The following is a 6,357-nucleotide window of genomic DNA, read 5'->3' on the forward strand; positions in this document are numbered from 1 at the left end:
GAGACAGCAATCCCAGTTTTATTAAAAAAAGAAAAAAAAAACTGTGTGTGTGTGTGTATAAGCAGACACTGGCATTTATGGTAGACATTGCCAGTGATAGGATTACAGCTCATTTTAATGGTTCACTTTCATTATTTTCCAATTTATTACAAAAATAATTTTTTTTTTTCGGTACGCAGGCCTCTTACTGTTGTGGCCTCTCCCGTTGCGGAGCACAGGCTCCGGACGCGCAGGCTCAGCGGCCATGGCTCATGGGCCCAGCCGCTCCATGGCATGTGGGATTCTCCCGGACCGGGGCACGAACCCGTGTCCCCTGCATCGGCAGGCGGACTCTCAACCACTGCGCCACCAGGGAAGCCCACAAAAATAATTTTTAAAAAAGATACATCATACATAACATCCTCATATTTTTTTATTTTTTCATGGTTCCTCAACGATCCACCAAACTGTAAGGAAATCATGTGTGAGAAGCATGCAAGTCAGATTGACTTGTCTGGGGACCAGAAGCACATCAAATAATCCTAAAAACACTTATCAGAACTGCAAAAATGAAGAACTAAGGATCTGGACCCAAAGCCAGGCGATGCAGCTGTGTTCCCAGTACATTAAGTAGCACCTGACACACAGATGGTGCTGAGTAAATGAACAAGAACTCTGCGTGGCCTCTATTATGCAAAAGTTATCCTCTATGACACTGTGCATGGCTTTTCCTCTCTTTTTGGTCCGATTCTGTGGGCCTCTAGAGAAGGAAACCTCTCTCCCTCTTTCCTCTACCAGGTAGGGCTTGGCATGCCCGAGGAAGCACAAAAGGTTTTCATTCTTGAAAAGAGTGTTGGAAACTGTGTACACTTCATGGTCAGTTAAACTTGGCCCCAAATCTCAGCTTCCCCCTTTCAATTGAGTTCTGCTATCTATGGAGCATCTGCATATATCTATGCACACAAACACACTAGGATTACAGAGGAGCTTACCACCTAGCTATGCAGTTCTCAGGGGTACTGTTTTCTCTTCTGTCAAATGAAGCTGGTAATTACCAGGCAGGGTTGCCTGGAGTATTAAATGAGACAGTGCTCAGAAAGCACCTAGATGCTTGGCAAACATTAGCTGCTGTTGTTGTTATTATTATTGTGTAGAATTGGATTTAAAGATAAATGACTGTCCTATAATGTTTTCGGAAATCAACAAATGTCTGAGCCCCTATATGTATATGCCAGGCACCGCACTAGGTAGGAACTTTTAGGATTAGGAAGGTGGGTACTATGCTCCTAGAAATCATTATCCATATCTTTACAAAGGTAATCATGTTTTCCTTGGCGACACCAGTCTGGGGATAAAAGTTGTCAAAAGTACAGTCCTAGAGCTGTGTTTCTTAGGTTCTGCCCAACCTATTCGATCATAGGGACCCCAAGTCTTCTCAAATTCCATTAAAGTCAGTGTGTCACCTTTGCTGGCCAATGCGTCCTCTCATCCTGGCATGTAGTACCACTCTTACTGGCAAAAGTAGAGCTGATGAAACCAAAACCATGCAACTCAAATTGGGACTTGAACCCACGGTCTTTTAATTGAGATCACACACCTGGTCTCAGGACTTAATGAAGCTCAGGTTCTTGATGTCTTGTTGCAGAAAGAATTCAGTGAGAGACAAAGTGATAGGTAAGAAGTGGATTTATTTAGAGAAAAACATACTCCACAGATAGAGTGTGGGTCATCTCAGAATGTGAGAGGCCTGAAATATGTCATGGTTAGTTTTTATGGGTTGGGTAATTTCATAGGCTAGTGAGTGGGAGGATTATTCCAACTATTTGGGGGGAAGGGACAGAGATTTCCAGGGATTGGGTCACCGTCCACTTTTTGACCTTTTATGGTTGGCCTTAGAACTGTCATGGCACTGGTGGGTGTGTCATTTATCATATGCTAACGTATTACAATGAGCATATAATGAGGCTCAAGGTCTACTGGAAGTCAAATCTTCTGCCATTTTGGACCTAGTTGGTTCTAACCAGTTTTTGTCATGTCCTACGGCTGTGTCATTCTTTTAAAGGTTGTGCTGTGCTCCCTTCCCTCCTGTTTCACTGACACCAGGTGAGGTCCCCAATCCTTCCTGGGTCTAGATGCTTTCTAGACCCTTTCCCTGTATCATCTATCTTTCTACTGGGATTAGGTGCAGACAAGAGCATGAGAATCCCCACATGAATGCCTCACTGGAGTGAATACAGTGAGGCTTCATCTGTGAGGAGGAACCACAGTAAAGCAGCCATTCTCCTCCAACAGCTTATAGAGATGCTAGCAGAACTGTTTTTGTTTTCATCTCTCCTCTCCCCAGGACTCTTTCAACAGTCCTGATGAGGAGACCATGATGAGCAACACAGTCCCCACTGTAGGGGAGCAGAAATTACCACCGTGAAACATGTTTCTTTGGCATATTAATTGTTTTAAGCTGTTATTTTCTGAGAAAGAGCAAACTTGGGAAGAGCTCTGGAAACCAAGTAGGGGTTGCTCTTTTGTAGGAAACTTTTACATTTGTAAAGAAAATCTTCATTTGTAAGGGTGTCTCCCTCTCTGTGCCTGGAAGAAGAGGATGACAAAATCTCTAGAAACAGTTATCAGTGGAGAAGGCAAAGACTTAAACCTGCATCACAATCACCCTTGTCTTACTGTGCTTTTCCTGGTAATCTCCCATAACTGACTCTCCCTACCATCAACCCCTCTTTTGTCTTTAGCTGAGGATGGTATTTAATGTAAAAGCTTGGATCATTTTAGCAAGTTACTCAGATTTTCTGTGTTTCTGCCATGTATACATGTTATTAAACTTTCTTTCATTTTCTCCTGTTAATCTGTCTTATGTCAATTTTAGTTCTTAAACCAGAAGAACCTAGAAGGGTAGAGGAATATTTCTTCCTCCCAGACCTTGCTTTCCTCTGGGCTGATAACATGGCTCTCTCTGCCTGACTTCACTTCCCCCAGAGGCCTCCTTTGTTCTTCCTTTGATCCTTTCCTGGACAGAAGTTCCTACCAAACCTCTAGACACACCCCACTCCTGAGTCCTTAGACTCTCAAGATGGAACCCCTGCTGTACAGTAACTGAAATACAGGCAGAGCAAAAACTGTGCTATATTTAAAATCACATCTCGGTAACTAAGCCCTAGACCCTTTAACTGTACCCCAAGTAATGTGATTTCAAGACACTTCAGTTCTTGTTAAAAAAATTATTCTTACCTTTGTTAAAATGTTAAGGAAGACTTTATTCAAGACTATTGCAGGGCCCCCCTGGTGGCACAGTGGTTAAGAGTCCGCCTGCCAATGCAGGGGACACAGGTTTGATCCCCGGTCCGGGAAGATCCCACATGCCGCAGAGCAACTAAGCCCGTGCGCCACAGCTGCTGAGCCTGTGCTCTAGACCCCGTGAGCCACAACTACTGAGCCTGCGTCCCACAACTACTGAAGCCCGCGTGCCTAGAGCCTGTGCTCTGCAACAAGAGAAGCCACTGCGACGAGAAGCCCCCAAACCACATCGAAGAGTAGCCCCTGCTCGCCGCAACTAGAGAAAGCCCATGCGCAGCAATGAAGACCAAATGCAGACAAAAAAAAAAAAAAAAAGGCTATTGCAGTCGAAGTACTGTAACAGGGGAGAAAGATTCAGCTCATCTCCAAATACAACCAAGACAGTTGGGGATTTATAGCCAATGAGCTGAGTGAAGAGTCAGTGGATGGAAAATTACTAGGAGGCAACATCAAGGGTAGAAGGAGTCTAAGACTTAGCAGGATTCTTGCTACAACTGGGCTAGGTAGGCTGGAGATAAGACATGTGCCAAGGTCAAGACCTAGTTGAAAATAGGTCTTAGAGGAGCCTGAGTTTGGTCAAGGAGAGAATCTTTGTTACAATATTGCCTGTTTTAAAATGTGGCTGCTGCAGGAATTCCCTGGTGGTCCCGTGGTTAGGGCCTGGGTTCGATCCCTGGTCGGGGAACTAAGATCCCACAAGCTGCACAGTGGCCAAAAATAAATAAAATAAAATGTGAGTGCTGAAACTGAAAAATGTAACACAGACATGATCTGATCAGTGCAAGGTCTAGAAGGGTTCTGTCCTTTCTTGATATGAATGGTAAATTTCTGAAATGTCTAAGGTTGATGTGAGATTGTTGGGTAGCCACAGAACCCCATTATATGGTTGGCTCATAATTAAGATTGCAGGCAACTAAAACATCAGGTGTTTACTCACAAGAATTCTCTCTTTTCAATCTTTCCATCATCGTACTACTAATGCTGAAAACTTGGCTTCTGTGCATCAGTACTGAATCAAATCTCAGAGAGTTTTGGGCGAAGTAGAAAAGAATAGCTTTATTGCTTTGGCAGGCAAAGGGGGACACAGTGGGCTCATGCCCTGAAAAACTGTTTGTCCCAACCTGGGAGGATTTGGTGAGTTTATAGTAATGGTTCAAGGGCAGAGGAGTTGCTGATAAAATATCAGAGTGTGTGAAGGGCCTGCACTCCTTTAATCCGGTCTCAGGTGGTCTCCTGATAAGCTTCTCTAGGTTATCAAACTGTGATCTTCTCTGGAATGAAGAATGCTCACATCTTCCATTTGTTGGGGGTTTTAGTTCTGTAAAGAGCTCAAAGATATTGTTATGTGTATCCCTTCAAGGGGAACCAGGACCTTGCCCCAGGGCTGCACTTATTGTTTCTTGGCTGCTCCTCCCTTGTCTCTGCATCCCCTCCCTTCCCTGATTAGCAACTCTTCAAATCTGCCCTTTGGAACTCAGGGAAGGTCATGGAGGCTACAGTCTATGCCCTACAAACAAGAAACAGAGAACATGGAAAGACTTCTGTGCCCAGGAACCCCAGGGTCCTGCTAGGTTTCACTGCCCAAATAATCTTGCTCAAATATAGACCTGAGAGTTTTCTAGCTCCAGCCCTGGAGGCTACAGCATCAAGATCTTAATGCCCAAGAAGAACCAACTTGCCACTTATTGACTCATTTTTAAGGAGGGACTGATGGTGACCAAGAAGGATATCCACACGCCTAAACACCCTGTCGGGGAGGAAGACATTTTCCTCTACCCTTCTAGGTTCTCTTGACTGGTCTAGGGATTAAACTGACATGAGACAAATTAACAGGAGAAAATCAAAGTTCAGTAACATGTATACATGGGAGAAACCCAGGAAAACTGAGTAACTCAGCAAAATGGCCAAAGCCCTCATCTTGAATACCACTATCAGCTAAAGACAAAAGAGGACGTTGAGGGTGGGGAGAGTCAGTGATGGGAGGTTATCAGGAAAAGCAAGTAAACAAGGGTGAGTGTGATACAGATTTAAGTCATTGCCTTCTCCATTGATAAGTGTTTCTAGAGATCATGGTCATCCTCTTCCAGCAAGGAGGGAGAGACCCTTACAAATGGAGATGTACCTTACAAAAGTGCAACTCCTACTAGGTTTTCAGAGCCCTTCCCATGTCTGCTGTTTCTCAGAAAATAACCACCTCAAAACAATTAACATGCCAAAGAGACATATTTTAGGGTGGCAAATTCTACTCCCCTATAGCCTGGAGCTGGCAGATAAGAATGTGCCCAATCTTCACATTATGAAGGCCATTCGCTCTCTCAAATGGCAAGGCTATGTGAAAGAACAGTTTGCCTGAAGACCTTTCTATTGCTACCTTACCAAGGAGGGTATCCAGTATCTCTGTGATAACTTCCACCTGCCCCCTGAGCCACAGCTGTCTTGAGACTGGCAGGTCAAGGCCCAAGGGTCTGGAGAGAGAGTGACCTGCAAGACTCATCTGAGGGGACGCCTACAGAGACACCTACCGAGAAGCTCTGTGCCCCCTGGTGTGGACAAGAAAATCAAGGCTGGGGCCAGGTCAGCAACCAGATTCCAGTTTAGAGGTGAATTTGGTTGTGGATATGGTCAGCTACTTCAATAAAGTTGGAGGAGATTGTTTTATGTTAAATAAATCTATAGCCAGAAAAATGTGTGTGTGTGTGTGTGTGTGTGTGTGTGTGTGTGTGTGTGTGTTTATATATATATATATATATATAACAAGCAGAAACCTGTGGGACCTTTCTGGGTACAAAAGCCCCTCTGTGTCCCGTTTCTTCTTTGTAGAAAAAGGCTTTGGTCCCCTAAGACTTCCTTGAGTTCCAAAGAGCAGACTCAAGCAGTTACTAATTAGGAAAGTGAGGGAATGTAGAAACAAAGGAAAAGCAGTCACAAGCAAGTTCAGCAGTAAAACAGTTTTAGTTCCTCCTCAAGGATATACATAACAATCCGATGTATATCTTTGGGTTGTTATGCAGAAACTAAGACCCCCCCACCCAGGTAGAGAATGGTGACTACATGTTGACCCCAGACTGGTTGGAA

The 6,357-nt window shown here is 44.2% G+C and overlaps 1 pseudogene; it reads left to right on the forward strand.

The window, feature by feature from the left end:
* Positions 1–789: 789 nt before the first annotated feature.
* Positions 790–5,920, forward strand: LOC132499495 (small ribosomal subunit protein eS10-like; annotated as a pseudogene).
* The last annotated feature ends 437 nt before the right edge of the window (positions 5,921–6,357 follow it).

Source organism: Mesoplodon densirostris, chromosome 11, assembly GCF_025265405.1.
Source record: "Mesoplodon densirostris isolate mMesDen1 chromosome 11, mMesDen1 primary haplotype, whole genome shotgun sequence".
NCBI lineage: Eukaryota > Metazoa > Chordata > Mammalia > Artiodactyla > Ziphiidae > Mesoplodon > Mesoplodon densirostris.